Raw genomic sequence first — 11,160 nt, 5'->3', positions numbered from 1 at the left:
TTATTGATTTACTGTCTAAATCTTATTGATTTAATGTCATGTTTTCTTTCTTTTCCTGCAATTTTATGATGCAGGTTTTGCCATGTGACATTCATCACAGAATAAACCGTTTGGTTTGCTCTACAATGGCTATTTTTGCAGGTTTCACTTCTTATGTCGTGCCAGTAACGAAGGCACTGTCCATCACTTATATTACTAGAAAAAATTGGATCAGTTTGTTGTCTGAGTACAAGCTGAATCCATATGATGAACTGCAGTTTGGTTAACAAAAACGCCACAATTAGTCCTTCTCGCGTTTAAAAGAAATGAAGAAAAAAATTGGATCACGGTCACGGATCCTAGTCAAGTTAGAAAGCTGATCATAGCAGACCAAACACGATCGTCGCTGTCTCGCACAGATCGAGTACCGGCAGTTGCTCTAGCATTGACAGCGGCAGCAACTCAGTCTGATCCAACTGAGGATTGGGCACCGACTGCGTCAGCGGATCAGTCTGATATACCGGAGGATCGGGCATCGACACCGGCACCAGCTCTACAAGGAGCACCATCTCCAGCAGCAGCAGCGGCTTCGGCACCTACACCAACACTTGCACTTGCATTTGGTCTGGCCTGTGCAGTTGCACCGGCAACAGACTAGGCTGCAGTTCGCACTTCATGTACCAAAGTCCTTGCAAAAACCAACATGTCCACCTTCTTGGTAAGCATTGGCCACCTAAGTGCTTCGTTCTTTTTTCTTTCCAAGTTGTTTCACATGATTCACTGTGTTGATCTAACTGTTTGGATATGTCTTCTTGTTTGCAAACAGAGAATTCCTAGAACAACGAGGGAGTCGTTCAACAATCCGGGCGACCGCGGCCAAGTTTCTCTTACCATGCGCAGCCTTGGTGTGAATGAACTTGCTCAATATACCATAAGTACAAAGGATGGTCGCATGATGATTGATGCTAAAGGATGGTCAAGGTTCAAATTTAAATCATATCTTGTGGTAGGGGATGATGTCAAAATCGAACTTTCTCGGCAAGGAGAGCTAGTCCAAATCAACTTTGAAATTCTTCAGTAGCAGCACACAACTGCCGAACTGATCTATCCTCTGAGAGATTTTGATGTAATAATCCAGCATGGTGAAACAAGTGTCCTGTGTGTATAAGTAGTACGACAGTATTATTTATCACATGGTATATCGTTGATAGAATTGCAACTCTGATTGCTGGTTAGGAACTGTCATTCGATTTCATTCCAATAGCTGTCGTGCTTTATTCAATTTTGTGTATTCGCCTTGCGACAGCATCTAAAACTAGCGCAGTACCGATCGCTTGCAATATGAAAAGCGCTGAGGTAGAACACATGGGCCCCCAAACATGTAGGGTTGGCCTGCGGCCCAAAGTCCAGAACCGTGAGCCTATCTGAGTATTATATTCTCAGCTGAACGCCCATAAAAAAAAGCTGAACCCCCATAATGCATGTGCGTTGTAGAGGGAGTATATTTCTCGGCAAGGTGAGCATGTGATATAAAAGATTTGTATATTTATTTACTGAGGGAGTATCTCTCTGTCAAAAAATATATTTATGTGTAACTAGTTACTCCTGTCTTTCTACTTCCTTTCGCTGATATGTGGGGAAACCGGCAACGGGGTCCACGTGCCATATGCACAAATTAGAGTGCACAACTTCACGGTAGACACACCCCGGTCGTAGCGCCGCATTAATGCCCTATGAGCCGTCAAATCACAACCCCCCCTTTCCCGCTTTAGCAGTAAGCTGGACAGATGAAGCGGCAATATTTCACTGGGCCTGATTCCCCTCTCTCATCTGCTTGTTCAGAGAAAAACCCCGCTCGGCAATTGCATAGGGTTTTCACATGGAAAACCAGGTACGAATTCTTCATCCATCCCCGATAAATCCAAGTCCCTTGGTCACAGGTAATCCTAGGATGGCAGCCGCCGCCGTTGATGCATTTTTCTTCGTACTGAATCTAGTGTGTTTCAGTTGCAGTGCCCAAAGTGCGAGTACCCTATAGATTTCTACGCCTTCGGCGAGACGCCACACTTGTTCCTTCTCATCCTACCACAGCATTTTGAAACGCGCACAGTATGTTCCTAGAATCCTCTTCTCTATCCGGGAGGGTGGGGGTTTTTTGAACATGTTGTGTTCTCATATTACTTTTCCTGCAGTGTACTATTTGCTCTGCCAGAACACATGTACTCAAGATGCTCGGCCTTGCCATAACTAAATACACTAGTTTAATGGTCACAGTGAAGACAATCCATGGATATAACTTCCGAGTTGGGTTCATGAACCAAGAAGATCGCTGCTTTTTTTATGGCCGAACTTGGATAAACTTTCTCAAGTGTTACAGACTGAAAGTTGGCGCACAAATGTTGATGGAAATAGCAGAACCTGGTCTCATCTTCACTGCGATCTTCCACCCCGACGTCGTTCCAATTGTTCATCCATGTTAGTTTTGTATCTGGTTCTTGCTTATTGCCTCGATTACTTCTTAATCCACCTATTCTGTCTAAGTAATCACAATTTAACTTTAGAAGTAGCAACGAATCTCTCATGAAGATGCTACTTCTAACTAATATTTTCTTATAATTGGTGGCATGTGTAGGTTTTTTCAGAGTTAAGCAGGCTGCTCGTTTGTTATTTTGTAGTAACTCGGCTGTTACTGATGGCACTGAAGTTGACTGGGACGACATCCACATGTTCCTACACTTTAATGATCGTCTTGAGGTCCTTGTGGGGCATTTCAATGGTGGAAGGCCATGTGGGATATGTGTGCCACTGCTGCACTCGTTGAACAGGTCCAACTGTGTCGACAAACTTATGGTACGAGATGTTTTCTATTATATATGTTGTTCATAAACTATTGCTTATACACAGTTTTACAGCTGTGATCTTCTTGAAACAGGAACTGCCGAGTTCTATTGTTCCTATACAGATGCCTGACCATGGTCGGGTCAGACTTGCGCTTGGTCACAACATGATGTTTATGTCGACCTACTCAATTCCCCTTGGAGGTGAAAAGATACTTATTCGTGGGTGGTCTCAAATAATGAAGGCCCGTCCATCTTGGAGAATAGGACAGAAGATTATGTTCATGCTTTTCCATGGCTCTAAAGCGAATATCCTGTTTATTGACCACGTTGCGAGATGAAGCCGCTTTCAGAAGGTTGTGGATGCACGGGGTGGCGCCTGGGCCTTGTCCTGGGGCTTGGTGGCCTCACCCTTGGTTAACTATAGGCAAAGTAGCATTGTTCGAGGCGTGCTTTGTACGATTGAACCTGTATAAGTACGCATACTGCTTTCAGCTTTGGTTGTTAAGTGCCCCTGCTGGTTTCAGTTAAGGTTGTTAAGTACTCCTGCTGCTTTTACAGTCTATCGTGTTTCTTCAGTCCTGTCTTCCTCCAGCCGCCAAAACCAAACCAGCGCCGGCGGGGCCGCCTGCTTCCGCCTCCCACGGCTGGCTGCACCTCAACGCATGCATCGCCGCCCCATCGTCTCCTAAATCGTTAACGCCGACGTCCTCCGCGTGCTTTGGTGCGCTCGCCGCGGCGCCGCCCTCTCGCGTTGTCAACATGGTCAACAAACAACAGGAATCGGCAGAAGTACGTGGAGAGGATGACAGCAGTGGCCCACCACATCAGCGTATGGAAAAATAAAATGCTTCCTCCTAGTATTTTCCTGACATCTGGGACCCACGACATTGTGAGCATATATAGTCAATAGACAAGAGAACAGCACAAGATCCGCTAACACCTAGGACGTAGCTACTCAAGCAGTATTTTTTTTGTTTGGTATTGTTGAGACGGAGCAGGGTTTGAACTGGGCTGTGGCCCGTCTAGCCCAGGCTTATATTATGTTCACCATGTGACCAGCCCATCTATTTTTTTCTTTGTGAAAATGAGCCCACTTTATTTTTTCTGAAGAATACCCAATCCAGGCCTACTTATTTTTCTACGCCCTGATGGGCTGCAACTCTTTCAAGACGCCTGCAAATCTTGAAAGTAATATGAAATGGGTTGTAAATATAAAAACAGATGACAAATTGGCAATTACTTTATAATTTATGATTTTTTTCACATTTTCAGATTCCTATTTCACTGGGCATTAACCTAATTTAAATATATCTTCAAAGTACTTTAAATCTGGCTCGACATTTCGGTATTAAAAATAGTTTGGAACCCATAGAAATATGCGAAATTGGCCCTGGCCAACCAAAAAAATGACTGCAATAAATTGCATAAGAAGTTGCCATGAGCTATATATAAATTATTAAAAAAAGAGGGAGTGGTCTGACTTGTGGGCCTGTTTAGTTGACGCGTATGCAAGGTTTTTTTAGTTATTATATACTACGTCAACAAACGATTCTAGCAGACATAACCGTTGGATGTCAATCCAATGGCCGTCGTGTTTCTTCAATCTCTGATCTTCTTGCTCCAGTCGCAAAAGCAGCGCCGGCGGGACCGCCTCCCACCTCCCGTGGCCAGCTGTGCTTCCGCGCAGGCCTTAGCGCCCCCTACTACTCCCACCGCTGGCCAGGGCATCCCTCTACTCACCCACACCCCCTATAATTCTGCGGCGACGGCAGCCTCACACCACAACTGAACTGATGAACCCTCGTACTCCTCTCCGCGTGGGCTTCCACTGTCGCGTCTTCCCTGGCTCCGTGTCGTCCCCTTCCTAGGCCTCGTCGTCGTCCACCGTTGTGGTGCTCTCGGCGCGGCATGGTCGGTGTGGTCAATGACCGACTTCCATCGGAAGAGTACTGTATGTGGAGAGGCTGACAGCTGGGTCCACGGCAGCCGCAAGGAAGTGCCTCCTTCTTACGCAGAATATAATTATTCCTCCACCTGACAATAGGGACCCACCGGACGGGCCACCAGTATTTCGTGAAACAAATGTTTCCCCCTCACTGTTGGGACCCACAGGACAGGCCACCGTATTTCACGAAAAAAACGTTCCCCCCGCTGTCAGCTCAGACCCACCGGAAGTGCCTCCTTATTACGCACAAAAAAATGAATACCCCCCTGCTGGCTGGGACCAACCTTGGTGGGATCCTGACTTGTGGGCCAACTATGTTGACTGGGACGGAGGCCTTTGTCATCTTTAGTCAATATATGAACGATTCTAGCTCCAGTGACCATACGATGTCCATCCAATGGCCATAGTGCTTCTTCAACCTCTGGTCTTCTTGCTCCAGCCGCCCAAAGCAGCGCCGGTCGTGCCACCTGCTCCTGCCGCCCGTGGCCGGCTGTGATGCCGCGGAGGCCTCACCGCCCCCTACTACTCCCACCGTTGGCCAGGCCATCCCTCTATGCACCCACACCCCCTGTTATTCTGTGGCGACGGCAGCCTCACACCGCAGCCAAACAAGTGAACCCTCATACTCCTCTATGCGTTGGCATCCACTGCCGCGTCGTCCCCTTCCTAGGCCTCGCCATCATCCACCGCCCTGGTGCTCTCAGCGCGGCGTGGTCAACGTGGTCAAGGAACGACTTCCATCGAACGTGGACTGTACGTCGAGAGCCTGACAGCTGGGTCCACGGCCGCAGCAAGGAAGTGCCTCCTTATTATGCGGAAAATAATGATTCCTCCACCTGACAGCAGGGACCCACTGGACGGGCCACCGCATTTCGCGAAAAAAATGTTTCCCTCCTGACTGCTGGGACCAACCAGCTACACCTTCGCACGCAAGGAAGTGCGTCCGGGTAAAAAAACAAAACGATTCGCCCCCCTGACTGCTGGGACCCACCAGCTACATCTTCGCAGGCAAGGAAGTGCCTGACAGTTGGGACCCACCTGGTCGAAGAGTACGTAGCATTGTCATTCTAGTCGTGAAAGTGTACATACATACTGGTCGATGTAGAGGCATGCACGTGTTGTAGTAGAGGCGCGCACATAGCATGTACGTACGTATAGCGGCGAGGGTGCAAGAAAGAAAATACGACCACGTACGTACATACGGGAAGGGTCTCGAATGCCTACTCGCGCATACGTACATGGCTGGGGCGGAATGGAGAAACAGCATCGTCGTCGTGTTCATGGGGAGCCAACCGGCTGGGTCGGAACGGAATGCATGGTCGTGTTCATCGGGAGGGCTTGGACGGAACAAGCAATGGAAACGAGGCCTGGCGTACCGCACAACTAAGGAAACGGACCTCCTACGTTCGGAACGGGGTCCTGTTGATCAGGAGGGGTGTGGCGTACCGCAAAACGGAGGAAACGGACCTCCTACGGTCGAAACGGGGGTCCTGTTGATCGGGATGGGTGTGGCGTACCGCAAAACAGACGAAACGGACGTCCTACGGTCGAAACGGGGGTCCTGTTGATCGGGAGGGGTGTGGCGTATGCAAAACGGACGAAACGGACCTCCTACGGTCGAAACGGGGGTCCTGTTCATCGGGAGGGGTGTGGCGTACCGCAAAACAGGCCTCCACGGGATACTGTTCATCTCCACCGTCGACCTCCTCCAGCCTCCACGGGCTACCATCGACCTCCTCCAGCCTCCATGGGCTCCTGTTCATCCAGGCTCCACCATGCGCTACTCCACCGGCTACTGTTCAACCACCCCTCCACTGTCTATTGTTCATACAGCCCTCCACACCACTGGGTCCTGTTCAACCACCCCTCCACTGTCTACTGTTCATCCAGCCCTCCAGACCACGGGGTCCTGTTCATCCAGAGGCAACGCCACCGCTCACTGTTCATCCAACCCCCCCCCCCCCCCCCGGCAATGCTCACTGTTCATCCAATCGATCTGCTTCAGTTAGCAGCAGTAGCGAAGGAATCGCTCCATCGGGTTCAGTTAACAGCCATCTATCGATCGCGCGGGTTCAGTAACGCGTAGCCTGCAGTGCAATTTCTCGGGTTCAGTTAGAGCCCAACGCCTCACTTGGGTTCAGTTAGAGCCAACGCCTCGCACACACGTGTGTACGTGTACGAGAGAAATGTGCATTGCTCGGCCCCCGACCGCCCACCGTAACTGGCAACTCCCCGAAATTTTCCTCCCCCTCGCTTCTACCACAGTTTTTTCCATCATGGACGGCCCAAAGAATGTCATGCAGCTGCGTCTCCGGCCCGCCCAGGACGAAAAGCCCATTTTCTGTCATGATTTTTTGTCATAGAAGTAGGATCCCACCACATCTATGATGATACCAGGTTCTGTCACAATTGTCGTCATAGAAGTGTCATAGGTATGACAGAAAAAAATTGTTCGACCCAAAATGTCACGGATGTGTCTTTTTTTGTAGTGATACTTGAGGGAAACACCTAATATTTCCCTAATGATTCCCCCAGGGCTGGACGAAGAAGGCGGAGCGGATTTACTGTCCGGCCCCGCTGTCCGAAGAACAAGCAAGCCCGCTTCTGACGAAGATGCTGGTCCTGGCGCCTTAATAAGAAGGCTAAGAAGGAGGCCAAGGAGACCAGGGGTGGTCTTCGTCGCAAGGGCTCTTTGGACATGGTGTCCGAAGACACCGAGGCCCACTCCTCCGCCGAAGAAGACGAGGAAGAGGAGGAGGAAGAAGAAGAAATCAATCCCCCTCCTGCGAGGGGGATAGAAGAGGATGGCCTCTACTCGTTTGGAGGTCAAAACGTCTAAGAAGGGGAAAGCTTCCCTTCCAGACGAATCCACCGCGGCCACTGACAGCAGCTCGGAGTGGGAACCCAGGGTCAAGCCCCTGGCCAAATCGTGAGTGCTAAGAAACCCGGACACATTCATATATCCAGCCTCACTATTGCATAGTATTAATATGTTGAGTCACGTATTTTGTAGTCCGGCTAGGTCCCACGTCGAGCGATCCTCATCGGAGGTCTCGCTGGCCCCGGATGCGATGGACAGTGGGAGCCTCCCGGCGGCCTCCTCTCCCAAGGCCATGGATAACACCGAGGTGTTGTCCCAAAGGAACCCAGTCCATGGAGGGGCTCAGGAGACCGTCAAGGTGGCGCCGGAGGGTCAAACCTCGGCAGCCAAACACATGGGGGGCAGACCTCCATGGATACAGACGGCGGGGGCCATCCTGAATTCGGCCCCCAGCCGGACACAATTCTGGAGGCCAATATGGCTTCGGAATTAGGCAAGCAACCTCCTTCGACAGAAGGAGGTGCACCCATTCCACCGGCGACCTCTGTCCACCCAGAGGCGCCGGATACTTTGTTGGAGGCACTGCGAGGCGCTTCCATTGTTGAAGAGCACCGTACATTTATGGGTGCGGTGATTGAGAAGATTCAGACCGCAAAAACCGGACTGACCGAAGCCTGCACAAGCCTTCTAACGGGCTTTGAGGTAAGGAATGAAATTAAATATAAATATAAAAAATGTCATAGCATAGATAGTAGCCCCTGATACACTCTCCGGTATTCAAAAATGCCGGACAGAGGATCAAATAAGTTTCGCAGGAGACTAACTATAAAATGTCTATGTGAATAAGCATGCGTCATTATTGGTTGCAACCTCCCATACTGCTGAGGTCTCCGGACTGAAGCAGAGTCTGGAGTGGGCCGAGGAAGAGCTCGGCCATGTAAAGAAGCAACTGGAGGAGAACCAAGGTATGGAATAACCTTGTTTGTATTCAATATGGATGATTAATTCATTTTGACTAAAAACTGTCATGATATATTTTAGGAGCGGTGACCGAGGTTGAGGCTCTCAAGAAGGCGCTAGCTGAGGCTGACAAGAAAGCGGCCAAGGAGCAAGCTGCTCATAAAAAAACGAGGCCAGGGTCATTGAGGTTCGACAAGAGCTCCAGGAAGCCGTAAAGAAGTGTGAGTCCTTGGAGCACAGTATTGCGGATAAAGAATCCAAACTCACCAAGGCTCATCAATCTGCACACGATGCCCGGGTTAAAGCCCAATGCGCTCTCCAGGAAATCCAGGAGGCCAGAAAAATTGCGGCGGGTAAGGCCTTTATTATGCAGAGAAAATATGTGAAGAAAAGGTTCCTTTTACTGACCCGAATTTGGAGTTCTCCAGGGGTGTTTACGGATCTGCCGTGCAGCGTGTCCGATGCCGCACAATTCTACCAAGCCAAAGAAGGGAGCTCTACGGAGAAGCTGTTTTGGTCGCAATACCTTGCGCCAGAACATCCGGTGCCCTTTATCGATCAGCAGAAATAGCTGGTCGAGCTGCACAAGGCGGACGAACTAGCCATGAAGGATTTAATAATCTGGCTATGGCATGTCAAAGCTATTCCCAGTAGCTACTTCAGACTCGTGAAGCGGCTGGTCAGTGCCTGCCCTTGGCTTAACGCCATCAAGCGGTCGGTCTGCATTGAAGGTGCTCGAATGGCCTTCGCCTGCGCCAAGGTGCACTGGGTGAAACTGGATGCCGCGAAGCTGATGATCGAAGGACCGCCCGCTGGGAAGGAGCACCGCTTCCCCGAGATGTACTATGACAGTGTCTTGGAGGGATCCCGCCTTGTGGCGGAGCAATGTGCCAAGGATATTATATTCCGATGAATACATTCATGTTATCCTGTGTTGTAATATGAAACAAGATCGTTATGTAATATAATGCTTGTTATTTGAATTTTTACCTCATGTGTGGCCATTTTATATTAATTCTGAGAGTTGGCCAGTCGTCGGCTTCAGCCCCCACGTAGGAAGTACGGGGGTGTTCGGGATAAATCTAAACACTCTTTACTCCAGATTTTGGTCCTTAAAGGAGGTGTTTAGCGCAATGAACCAGGCAATCAGACTATAAGGCTTTATCACCCTCACTTAGCCATAGGAGTTTGACAACAACAAAAATGTAGGCGCAGCCCCTAGTGTTCGGAAGTATAAACTTGGGGTATTGTAAACACCTAATCGGATAAAAATCGATCCGTCGCACGATGCATTAGATATCGCATAATGCGGAAGAAATTCCTAAAGATTTTGTGACCTCTCGAATAGCTGACCGGCTCTCGCCATATCATGACAGTCAGTTTTTGGCTTTCTCTATTGAGGTGCTCGTCCGGAAGAACCGGGACACAATCGTAGTAGTTCTCCCTTTACTACCCTAGCCGATATAGCGGAACGTAAGGTAGCAAGCATAGGAGCCGTGCAACCCAACTATTGACCCAAGACATGATTCGGAGTCGATGCATATAATGATATAAGTTCGGAGTGCCAAACAACCGTAAAGGTGTTCGGACTTTCTTGCCATGTTATGGGGTACAATGAAGCCACTGGCGAATTGAGGCGTACCAGAATGTACGGTTGTAGTGGACAAAATATCAAAAAATGAAACAACAAGTTAATGCTATAGAGATAGAGCCGCAAATTGCTTCTATTGCAGTTTGATAATACCTTGGAGCGTATGTGTACAAGTAGTGTGATAAAAAATATGACTTCTTAACCTGCTGAGACCAGGGGAGCTTCGTACGGGTCCAGAGACAGATAGAATGATCATCGAGAAGAATATCTAGAGATGCCCTCGTGCGTTTGAGCTACTTCCCTCGGTATATCCGTCCTTTGATAGGTCCGACAATCAGGTCGCCAGTAACGGCCTAAACAAAAGTAACCTGAAAATAAAAAGAAAAAAATAAAATAATGTGTGTCCGGGGGCGGTTGAGCCGCATTCTGGAATACAACCTAGCTGTGCCTCCATTTGTCCCCATGGTATTTTGAGTGCGTAGTTATGTACGCACGGTACGAAGGCCACCGTTTGGTCGGGCTTGGGACGGAGGCCGAATTGCTAGTCAAGCTCTTGACAAGCTAGACTGTCCTGCTGCAGGTTAGTTCAGACTCTTTTGACAGTATCCGGAAGCTTGGTCGTTGAATTGAAGTTCGACCTGAAGAGGCCGCTCTGTGCTTCTGCTGCGAGGGCAGCGGTGTGCTCCTCAGTACGGAGGGAGCGTTCCGTGTTGCCATTGACTGTTATGGTACCGCGTGAACTGGGCATCTTGAGCTTAAGATAAGCATAGTGTGGAACCGCATTAAATCAAGCGAATGCGGTTCATCCTAGCAGTGCGTGATAGCCACTGCAGAAAGGGACGATATCGAAGATTAACTCTTCGCTTTGGAAGTTATCCGGGGATCCGAAGACCACTTCCAGTGTGATTGAGCCCGTACAGCAGGCCTCTATACCTGGTATGACACCTTTAAAGGTGGTTTTTGTGGGCTTGATCCTTGAGGGATCGATACCCATCTTGCGCACTGTGTCCTGATAAAGTAGGTT

Source organism: Triticum aestivum, chromosome 1B (genome assembly GCF_018294505.1).
Source record: "Triticum aestivum cultivar Chinese Spring chromosome 1B, IWGSC CS RefSeq v2.1, whole genome shotgun sequence".
Classification (NCBI taxonomy): domain Eukaryota; kingdom Viridiplantae; phylum Streptophyta; class Magnoliopsida; order Poales; family Poaceae; genus Triticum; species Triticum aestivum.
This window is presented reverse-complemented; position numbering follows the sequence as displayed.